This window comes from Cicer arietinum, chromosome 4 (assembly GCF_000331145.2).
Source record: "Cicer arietinum cultivar CDC Frontier isolate Library 1 chromosome 4, Cicar.CDCFrontier_v2.0, whole genome shotgun sequence".
Classification (NCBI taxonomy): Eukaryota; Viridiplantae; Streptophyta; class Magnoliopsida; order Fabales; family Fabaceae; genus Cicer; species Cicer arietinum.
In genome coordinates this window covers 25865226-25877667 of record NC_021163.2, presented here as the reverse complement: position 1 = coordinate 25877667, position 12442 = coordinate 25865226, and the positions used below count along the sequence as shown (strand labels likewise).

General features: G+C 26.0%; 1 long non-coding RNA gene across 1 annotated transcript; it reads left to right on the top strand.

The window, feature by feature from the left end:
- Positions 1–129: 129 nt before the first annotated feature.
- Positions 130–2918, top strand: LOC113783991 (uncharacterized). Its single transcript, XR_012162843.1, has 4 exons — positions 130–1260; positions 1342–1430; positions 1759–2115; positions 2712–2918. It is a non-coding gene; the product is annotated as an uncharacterized lncRNA (long non-coding RNA).
- Positions 2919–12442: the final 9524 nt, after the last annotated feature.

The following is a 12442-nucleotide window of genomic DNA, read 5'->3' as shown; positions in this document are numbered from 1 at the left end:
GGAAATAAACAAAGGGAATGGTTTTTGGCTTGATATTCAAGCTAAGTCCATCAACGACTTAATGTGGCAATATAAAGACAAGTTGGAAAATGCTAAATCTATAAAAGGAAGTAATCAAAAGGTAGACCAATTGAAACAATCATTGAAAGCTAGGAATTCAATTCAAACACGACATTAAAAGAAAGACCAAAAGGTAGTTGCAATCCAACAAATTCTTGAACCATCTAAGAAAATTGTTGAGAAGAACAAAGGAGTCGGTCAAAATAATAATATATAGAGACAACTGTAGTCTACAAAGACTCTTTGTCTTCAAGGTTTAGTGGAATCACAAGTCTCTAAGAAAACTGATAAGCAAAATAAAACGCTTTGTCACAATAATAATCTTCAAAAGCAGCTGAAGTCAACAATGGCTACTCAAGTTTCAATGGAATCACAAGTCTATAATAAAATTGATGGGCAAAACAAAACGCTTTGTCAGAATAATAATCTTTAGAAGCAACTAAAGTCAACAATGGCTACTCAAGGAGTCAAGGGTCAATAGAATACAAGTCTCTAAGAAAATTGGTGACAAAAATAAAAAATCATGTCAGAATAATAATCTTAAGAAGCAACTAAACTCTACAGCGGCTCCTAAAGTTCAAGTTCCAATGGAATCAAAATTATCTAAAAAAATTGAGGAGAAAAACAAAGGACTCCATCTAAACAATAATCTTAAGACGCAAGCCAGCTCTACCATGAGAAATCAAGTTCAAGGATCAATGATACATGACTAAGCCTATAAGAAGAAAAAACCTATTCCAAAGTGTCAAACTATGTCACTTACCAAATATCTCAATAAGAATAAGGAACAACATGGAGTAGATCATTTAGGAGATGAAGATATAGAAGAAAATGAAATGGAGGAGGGTGATAGTTTTCGTTGGTGGTATATATGTTTTTGTTGAGTATAAATTGGATATAAATATTTGCAATTTTTTTTACTTATTATTATGTGGTTTATTGTCAGGATTAAGAAAAAAACGAGGAAAAACTATATGTCGGAAAATTCATACTAGAGAATTCAAAGATAGGCAAAAGATCATCTTGAATGAAGAAAGACAACCAATTGGACTAGATGAAAAGACAGTTTATGAACTTAGTAGTTTTTTAGGGACAATCACAAGAAGTTCATATTTATGTCCTCTCACTTTCAATAATTGGAAAGCTTTGATTAGGACTTGGAAGGATCTAAATAAAGATTATGTGTGGGATTATCTAAATGTACTTACTTTTTTATTTGAATGTATGTGTGAGTATACTTTAATAAATACAGATCCTAATATGTTTCTTTTATTTTTGCAGCAAAAATGTATCATTCCAAAGAAAGGAAGGAAAACTGTATTTGCTATTTTAAATGATGCTTGTTGAAGATACAAATGTTTTCTTAAAAGGTATCAAAAGAAGACTTTAAAAAGTTATAGGAATATTAGAAACAAGACCACAATCAAGTAAGATATAATTAGTTGTTATATATACTTGTTGTCACAGATTTGTAACTTTTTTTAAGTGTGAATGAATATAGGAAATAAGTAATCAAAATGCCCAAAATATAGATCAGCTAAAATACAAACACTAAATGGAGAATAAAGACTTTGCATTTAGAAGGGAAAAAATGATATTCTTTTTTCAATCTTGCAATTGTAAGTTTACTATAATGTATTATTCGTTTACTATTATTGGTGTATATAATTATTCATTTAGTATTGTTATTTATGCCAGATAAAGCTTCAAGACTTGATTGAAAAAAATAGACAGCCATCTTTAGAATCCTTTAAGAGTATATGTTGCCACGAAAGAACTTCAACACCGACTCTCTTGATAAGAAATGAAGAAATTGCAAAGCTTAAAAGATAACATGCTAAGGAGGTAAAATAAATTAATGATAAGATACAAGTGATAGAGGAGAAACAACATTAAACAATGAAATGAAAGTTTCAGCTTATTTTTAAGACAATGTTGAACCCAAACACCACAGGATTGAATACAGAGGCTTTAGCAACTTTTTTATCAACTCCAACTGATGTTAACAATACTCTACGTTCTTCCACATCAACACATGCTGCTAATAATATTGAAGTAAGATTGAACTATATTAATGTTAGAAATAGTATTGTTAAAACTATATTTATAGTACTGTTAGAAATTACACTGTTAGAACTATAATGATATTATGCATTCAACTTTTTTTACTATTAGAAATAGTACTATTAGAACTATATTAGTTTATAAATCGATATTGTTTTATTTATATATTTTACATTCTTCTTCTATATGTTGATGTAGATTGCTACTGCCTTATGTTTAAATCGGTACTTTAGAAATAGTTGTTACTTTATCAATGAATAAAGATAATAATATTGATTCTGCTTGTAGTGTGTTGAAATTGCTCTATTTGTTTTGAAGTCTACTTTGCATTTAAATTGATTCATCTGAAAATTGTCATGTATTGCTCTTACAAAACAAAATTTGATTTATCTTTTATTTAGACTTTGTTTTGAAACCCGTAAACAAGTAATGCCTAAGCCGCCTGAGTTTATCTTTTATATAGAATATAATTTGCTTATTCACATACATGTGACCTAGTTTGACTTTACAATCACATTTATATAATTTATTATTTTGTCATTTATTCTTTGATTTTTTTTATTGAATATATTATTTTTATTTTTTAGATGAATGATGGTGATACCAATGAAGAATTTCAATATTTGGAAGCGCGAGATAAAGAAATAGATATTAATACTTAAATTTTCTTTGTTTTTTTTAATATATAGATAAGAATTTTTATTTTTTGTTATTTTGATTGCCTCATTTTTTTCAGAATATAAATAAATAAAAATTGAATCAGTTCGTACTTTGTATGAATGGTCAACAATTACAACGCCTCACATATTTTGTTTGTCTGACACATTGCTAACCTAATAACATATATGTATTGTGTTTGACTACTATAAGACAATTAACTTTAATTATATATAATATTACAATAATTTTATATTATCACAAGTGCTACATTTTTTAATTTATTATAGTATATTATAAAAAAATTGTATTATCGCAACTGTTATATTTTTAACTTTATTATAGTATTACAATAATACTTTTTTATTAAAATAATTTTTCTAAAATACAATAATTAACAATACTGTTTTTTTAATAAATATTTTATTTTTTGCAACGTTTATAAAATGTTGCCGTACTATAATTAAAAAAAATGCTTACAAGAAAGTTTTTAATTTGGCCACATCGTGAAACCACTGTTATTGTTATTGTAAATTTATAAAACCGTTATGTAAGAGGTAACTACAACTACGATTTTCACAAAATGTTGTTCTTTCAAAAGAAAATCATTGTATAAGGTAAATACAAAACTTTGATTTACTACAGACAGAAAACTGTTATCGTAGATTACTGCAATGGTTTGCTTACGTTGGGCAACAATTTTTATGCATTCCAGTAGGATAAAAATGTTAAATAAACTTACCAAGAAAAGAGAAAGAAAACTAAAGAAGCAAAAAGTTAAGTGTATTGGAGATTAAATAGATGCCAAGGTGCCGATATCCAACAAGCTGAAGCTCCTTCATGATGCCATCTTCTATAGTATTTCTCAAATAGTATGATTGACATAAAACTAGACTTGTGCCCCGTACGATGGAAGGCAAAATAAGGTTCTTAGATTTTGTTTTTAAAATATATATTAATGTATCATATTTGATAGGGAACTTACATGTCTTTATATATCATTTGAATGTTAACTTACATCTTGATATTTGAATGGCAAAAACAAAGTATTTTATGTATATGTAACTAACACTTGAAATATTATTGCTACAAATTTATATGGAAAACAAAACCACTAATAAATCTTAATATTTCATCTTATAATTAATCTCTCTATACAATAAATCTTGATGTGATGAGAGACATAGGAGTGTGTCGTGTCCTTAGTATAATAACCAAACTATATAAATCAAATATTATGTTCAAACATATAATTCATCTATATATATATTAGTGTTTTTTCACATGCAGCTTCTACCAAACTTGACAGTCCAATATATTCCCTAACTACAATGCCACATATAAAAACATATATCAACAAAATTATGATGCACTGTCAAATGAGCCCTTGTGAGCAAAATGAGAACTGCATAATTGGATTAAAGAAAGAAACTCTAAGGTCAAAAATAGAATTGACAAACAACATCATAAAAAAGAAAGAAAAAAAAGGAATATTGTGCTCAAAAAACCCCAAATTAGTTGATGCCATGAAAGTAGTGATTGAGAAAAATGGTACACATACCACTATAAAACTCCAGCAGTAGATAGCTAAGCTATACCTGCTATAATAATAAACTACACACTAATATCTAGCAGATGATTACTTAATCTAAGAACAACAAAATACTACAAAAATATAAAATAAAATAAAAACAAAAATATGTGAGAACAATAAAATAATATACAACTTGAAAATTCACCTACAACCCCAAGAAAAAAAAAGGATGCTCATAGAATCAATAAAAACTATATGTTTTGATAGATAAAATTTGATAGAGAAGACACGAGACCAAATCAAGAAAGATATGATTTATATATCATCTTAATTTTTTAGAGACACACAACTATATTTTATTAGCAATAAAGGCTAAACCAAACAAATCCAAAAGGAAAACAAGATTCGGTGTAAGTATGTGAAACATATAGAAGAACATAGATACAATAAGTTGTAATACATAAAAGAAATCTAGAGAAAAAAAAACAACAAAAACATTGACAAAATAAGAAAGAGAAAGGAAAAGTGCAATTCTTGCTAGAAGTCTAGGTAGAAAGAATTGAGAGTACCATCATGTACTTCATTCTTTTGGAAGTCAAGAGGTTGGTTTCCCTTTTTCTATTTCTCATTCATGTATGTATGAGATAATGTGTTTCATAGGTTAACGATTTGGGGTTTAAGAGTTTGAAATGAAGAAAAAGATTTTTAACTGTATTCTTGATTGGATTTAGGGGTTTTGAAATGGATGGTCAAATTGAAATTGAGAATAAATTATTATAGTATTGAGTTTCCTTGATGACAAGAAATTATGTTCTTTTGATGTGTATGAAATTAAAGATATCGAGTTTCACTATTGCGACCAATTAATTTGAGTAAATTGAAATTTGTGATGTTGTTTTGATGTGTTCATTACTGATTTATTCATAATTTGTAGCATTATTGTTTGCAAAGATTGTTAGGAAATTAGTGTGATTGAAAGAATGTTGTTAACTAAAAATTCGCAGGATATATGTGTGATGTTTTGGTCATAACTTTTTCTATAGACCTTAATTCTGAATGATTTTTTTATTTTTTTTATTTTCTGGAAACTAGACTCAATTACCTTCAAATTGAGTATTAATGCTTAAAAATGAGTTATAAGTTAGACCAGAGTTGTTATATTTTTTCTGTCATTGTGTGTTATTTTGATAAACTACAAAAATTAGGAGCTTAATAAAAATAAAAATAAAAATTTATCTATAAAGTATACATCATAAGCTTTCCAAAGAATGCTCATTTACTCAATTCTGATATTTATAAGTTCATGTCAGTTGACTCTGTAGTTAAACTCTGTTTTGCGTTGTTATAACATAAATTTGGGGCAGTTTTAGGAAAAATCTATCTTAAGCATGTTCTCTTGAATTTTATTTTACATTATGTGATTAATATGATATAATTGACTTAATAGTTTATGTTATCATAATTTCCAAAGTTGAGTGTGTGATAGTCTTTAATATATTTATTAATAAATGATGTTATATATGTGTGTGTGTAGATTGTTATATATAATTACTATATATTTGATTAAGGTAAAAAGTATATGATTCAGCATAGCTAGATGAATTCTCCGTCTATATACGGCGGAAGCGATGGTAAGTGGGGCACCACTTACGGACGTAATTATGTCTAATCTTATCAAAATAAAGTTATTAACAAGAAGAAGACATTAATAAAACTAATATAGTCTTTATGACATGCTTGTTAGGTAGAGTTTAAGTCATTAGATTACTCACGTCTAATGGCTTAAATTTTTAGAAATAGTCAAAACTATACATAGAAGAGAAACTCGGAAGATAAATATATATCTGATTTAGAATGTTAATTGATTTGGTTTCATTCCTTGGGAACCATTGAACTGCAATCTCATTCCACGTTATTTAAATATTTTACAGGTAAAAATGCTTAGATCAAGAGTTGGAAAAATGAAGCATATCAGTTTATGTTATAGCTTGTTTGAGTAATGGATGTGTTATGTATTCCACTTTTTTTTTTAATTTTTTTTTTTAACTTTTTCTTTGAAGGATTAGTATGTGTATTATTACATTTGTATGACTTTGTGTCGAGATTTATATTAACCATCTCTTTTGTTGAATTATGCTAATTTTCAAGTTATATTCTAGACAATTAACTTATGGTATTACAATATCAAACTACATAGAACGAATGAATAATATAAACTTATTTTTGGAAAATCTCCAATATTACTAAAACCACATATCATACCTCATTTCATTCATTAGCATTCATAATGACCAATAGCTAAATTGCAATAATTAACTATAAGATTTAAAAAAAGAATAAAAAAACAAACTGAGAACAAAACAGTGTAATATGGACACAAAACATTGTACTGGAAAATTATTTTATGCTATTAATCTTCTTTTAAACAAACAGAGAACAAGTACATAATATTTTATAGGCACAATTGCTCATGCGGTCCTTTAACTTAATTTCATATAATATTTTAGTCCTTTATCTTTTTATTTTTATTTTCTGATTTGGTCATTTATTTAAATTTATTATAAAAATTCAAAAATATAAAGAATGAAAATATGAGTTTATTTGAAGATTTGAATTATAGATTTGATGAAATTTGCATTATATTGAAGATGATAATTAATTTTATGAGTTTTGTTTGAAAATTTTGATTACATTGTTAACATTTTAAAACATAAAAGATCACATTGTTTATTTAAAATTAAATAAAGGATCAAATCGGAAAGAAAAAAAAAATAAATGACAGAAGTGTTATATGAAATTAAGTTAAGATACCGCAATAGCAATTATGCCTATTTTATAAATGAAATGGATTAAAAGCAAATTCAACCATGATAAAAAAGTCATACCTTGTGTGACTATATATGTCATATTTTGTTAGAAACTCAACCAAAACTCAAACACACTTAACTGTAAAAAGAAAAATAAATTCAAAATTAAGAAGAGTTATACAATTATTTGGAAGAAATAAGTAAACAACATTTTCAAAAAAATGAGCCCTACCAAAAAAAATCCAAAATATTGTATCAAACATAAATTGCTATTGTGAAAAAAGAATAAATCCCTAAATTTCATTGCACAAAAATACTAAACAGAGAACAATAGATAATATACTCTCAGTGCAAATAATATTTAATAAGAGATGAGAAAAAAATGTAGAGCATAATTGTGAGGAAAAAAAGATGAAGAACATAGAGAGATGAACATAGATATGAAGAAAAATATGCGAACACAAAAGAATGGTGGTGGACAGTCAGTGACAGAGATGTAAATAGTGTTTTCTTTTGAATGAGGGAAAACGAGAGGGATGGATGAAAGTGAAAGTCAGCAATGCGTGAAAGGATGAAGATGTTTAAAGGAGGCGAAGGTTAGGGAAAAATAGAGATACATAAATTTTACTAAAAAGAAAAAGAGTAAAATATTTAATTTTACAAATAAAAGAATTTAGCGTTGGTGGATCCGACGCTAAAAGGATGAATAAAATAAAAAATAACAAAGCGTCTACTATACTTTACATATTGTTGGACAAACTGATGCAAATCATTAATCAAAAAAATGTTTAATGCACTAGCGTGCGCTAGACCAGTGCTAGTTAACATTGATGTATGTGACTAATGCTAAATATGAAAGCTAAAAAGAGTTTTTTTAGCAGTGTTGTTTTTGCATTATATTATAGTATTTATTATGGTGAATAAAAATATAACATAATTAAAATTATATAAATAAAAAATAGTACAAATTCAAAGTCTTAAAATAAATCCAATTAAAATGAACAAATAATACTTCTTCTGTCTCACAAATAGTGTCATTTAATATTTTTGGATACATATTAACAAATATATTAATTTAGAAGAAAAACAAAATTCATTTTACTGAATTATCAATTTTAATTATTGATGTATTTTTTATCATCATTAATACAAAATACAATAATATTTTAAAAGTTGTATAAATAATAATTATTAAAAATATTATAAAAATAATTAAAATTGTATTAGACATTAAAAATAATATTTATTTTAAAATAATTGTTTTTATTAAAACTCAAATGTGAGTCGAAAGAAGTAAAGTCTAAGATCATTTACTTTTACAACATGATGATTTTATAAAAACAATGAGGCAAAGTAACAACTACGTATGTGTGATTGAAACAAGGGATATCAACCCGATAAGATGAGAAAATGAAAATCACCGAGGATATAGATTTGTGGATGTGACATTCAAGAATTGACCCAAATAAAACCTAAAACCTCTTATGTGAGAGAGAGTAGAAAAAAATGGGAATATCCCCGATTTTCATACCTAACACCAAAGGAGTAGAAGAAGTAAAAAGAAAAAAGAGATTGAGTAAAGTATGGGCCTATGGATTGGAGAGATAGCGTATGGCCCATTGAAGGAACTGTATGGCGTCAGCCATCAAATGGGTGGAAGTGAATTGATGGAGAATTTTGGTGATTGGGGAATCTATTTGTTACTGTTGGGATTCTTCCTGATAATATTTTCAGAACACAATGGCTCATATCATATGGCATGGGTGGTATGGTTTAATAAATATCTAGTGGGTGAGTGGGTGGACCTCACTTATGATATGATAGACATAACACATTTCACAATTCCACATCTTATAGAGCTAAAATCATCACCCAAAGCTATTGTTTTCAAATTTAATTTATTTCAATTAACCACATTAAGTTAGCTTACATAGTTTATTTCAGATTATTAAAAAAATGATTTAATTTAATAATTTAGAGATTAAATTAGTTATAATTTTTTTTGGGTACAAAGAGACCTTTTAAAAAATTAAATGTTTTATTTTTATTTTTATTTTTTGTCTTTTTTTTTTTGTAGTAAAAGTTATTATTTAAAAAATAAAATTACTTATAAAAAATAATATTTATGAGAATTTATCTAAAATAACTTTTCTTTGAAATAATTTTTAGATTTTTTATTTTAATTTTTTTAAATTTGAAATAAATAGATGTAAACTTCTAAGAGTAATTAACTTTTTAAAAATAAATGATTATTTTATAAAAAAAGTTGTAGCAAAATGGACATTAAATTCATCCCACTAATACTATTATACTATTGTACACAATTTTCTCTTTTAAACAATGGTGATGGCACTTTATAAAAAAGATGGTGATGGCAGTAGACAATGTTACAATTAATATTAATATTGAAAGCATAATAGGGATTGAGTGAATACTGACATTTTCTTTGGTTTTAAAGCGATAATATTTAAAAGAAGACATTAGAAGATTTTTCAGTGATTTGGAACAAAAAAATAAATGATAAAATCTACCACTTCTGTTCTGAAATAATTTTTGTATTTGACTATTTAATTTAGATTAACAAAAAATGATAAAAAGAATACATAGCATAGTGATTTTAGCAAATTATCTTTATTAATTATTAATGTATTTAAATTATTATAAATAAAAAATTTGACAATCATAAATTAAAAATAATGTACATAAAATTAATTAGAAAGTAAAATTAATAAAAATTGTATTTAAAACTAAAAATTGTTATATTTTTGTGATAAATTTTTTTTGTAAATGTGATTGTTATGGTAAAATTTATTAGCTGTTAATTAGTTGGAGATAAAGTAAAAAAATAAAATAAAAGTTATTGACTTAAAAAATAATTGACAAAAAAGAAAAAGAGAAAAGAAAAAGGTTTTGGATATTTATAATACTATAGATATTCCAAGAATTTTATTTCTGGTGATAGACATAAATTTTCGCTAAATATGAACTATCCGCCATTAAATAACTTGTACAACATTTACCATATATAAAATCAAGTGATGGTATAAGAAAAAGTCTACCTACACTCGTTACTTTTTTAAAATGGTAGTATTATTAACAATTATTGTTATTGACGAATTTTTTAAATTTCTTTTTGAATACAATCAAAGAATATTATAAAAGCTATCAAAATAATAAACTTATTAATAAGTTAAATATTCTCTTGTATAAGAAAATTATGAGATGAGTTGTTGCTTCTTAAGGCAACCGAAGGGATGAGTGTCTCTTACTTAGAGTAGACTTGATGTTTTGAGTAACATTAAACATAATCGAAGGGTAGACCATTAAAGAAATTCTTTTAACATCTATGAATAATAAAAATTTTACTTTATTAAAATATCTTAAAAAGAATACTTTATTAAAAAAAATTATTTGACCAAGCTTTTTTACGCATCGTATAAATATTCTACCAAACACTTTTGGACACAAAAATACTTTCACTCATTCCTCATATTCAAGCATTAAAGATCATAACATATTGCATTTTTTTTCTTGTTCCAGTCGTGTGTGCAATCGTATTTTAAAGCAAGAAACAACAACAAAGATATATCGATTGTTGAAGTGTTTATTCTTGATACAAATAATTATGGGGATATTAGTAGATTGCATATCACAGGAGGACTGACAGATGTGATTTTTAAGGGTTTCTAGAGAAGGTTCTCTTGTGTCTATCTTGCAAGAGTTGAAGTGTGATCTTCTACTTGAAGATAAGTGTAGAATTTGGAGAATTATTCCAAAAGATTCTATGTTAAATAGCGTTTAGGAAGAATAGTTTGTGTGAATGTATATGTAGCAATTCATGAATGATCTTGTAAACGCTCAAAAATCAATAATAAAAGAAGTCTATTTCAGAGAATAAGGTTGATGAATATGTATACATTGTCTTGAATACTTAATTATTAATTTATCGGAGTAGTTTATACTTAGATAGTAATAATAATAATAGTAGTGAAGTAAGTTTTTAATAAAAAAGCGACAATTTCAAAGAAATAGTTAGATTAACTATTTAATGATATATTATTAGAAAAAAATTTGTCTTGAAATTTTAAAGTAACAAATAATTCATAAGAGATAAATATTTCAAACATCATATTATAATGAGACAAAAGGAATATTCCAAGATCTGGTTTATATGATATTGTTTCTTTAGCTAAATTCTTAGCTTATGCAAACTATAAACAACACGCAAGCAATTAAAACTTAAAAGGAAGGAAAAGAGGAGCAACCCTATAACAATATCAATAGCTTGGGTGAAATGTTTAAACAAAAATAGGAAAAGTGAAATAGGTTCAAAACCAAAAGAAAAGGAGACAAAGATACATCATTGAAGTAAGCAAGCAATACAGTGTATCAATCAAAGTAATGCATTAATGCTATACGTTGAAAATTGACTTGATGTTATCTACTTATATGTCTAGTTATTCACGGCTTCTAAGTACTCGTAAACATAATGGTACTATTTATGAGTAAAATAAATATAAAATGAAAGTTATTATCTTGATAGTGACAGAAAATAATATTACTTAAAAAAGTATAATTAAAAAAAATTAATATTGTATTAAAAATATCATTTATTTTATGATAATTTTTTTTTATAAATAGATAATTTATTTTAAGATGGAGAGAATATCATCTTACGTGCACAATCAATTATCTAAATGTCAAATATTTGATTTGCAGTTTAATACAATATTTATCGCAACTTCAATCCTCACTTTTTCATGATTACCAGAATGGTTGAAAACCACTTCAACGAGGAAGTAGGAAAAATTCAAAGTGAGAAAATTAACAATGAAAAATAGATGCTTAAACTTTTGACGCATATATATTATTAAAAAAAATATTTTTATATACTTTTTTTTAAATAGACAGGTTAGATTTCAACTAGGAAGCACTAGGTATGTAAACAAGTATGGTTTATGGTTTAAAGACGATTTTTCCATCCCAACCCCAATTTCTCGGAAACATCCTTGTCCACCTTAAAACTTTACTGAATTTGAAAATTGAGTATCAATCTTGCCCTAATAGAGTTGAATTTTCCTTTCCCATCAAAGTTGAGGCGCGTATTTGGGAGGATATCCTCATGGGAGGATATCCTCACGCGTGCTAGTTAAGTTAACATGCTTAGTGATAAACCTTCATCAGTTATTATTTTTAGAGTCATTTTAAGTTAATTGTTTAGTTTATTTCTTTCAATTTAATGTTTGTTTTAAAGTTATTTTGAATAGATGATTTTTCAATAAAATAAGGTATTTATGTTTTCATTTTAACGATTAACCAA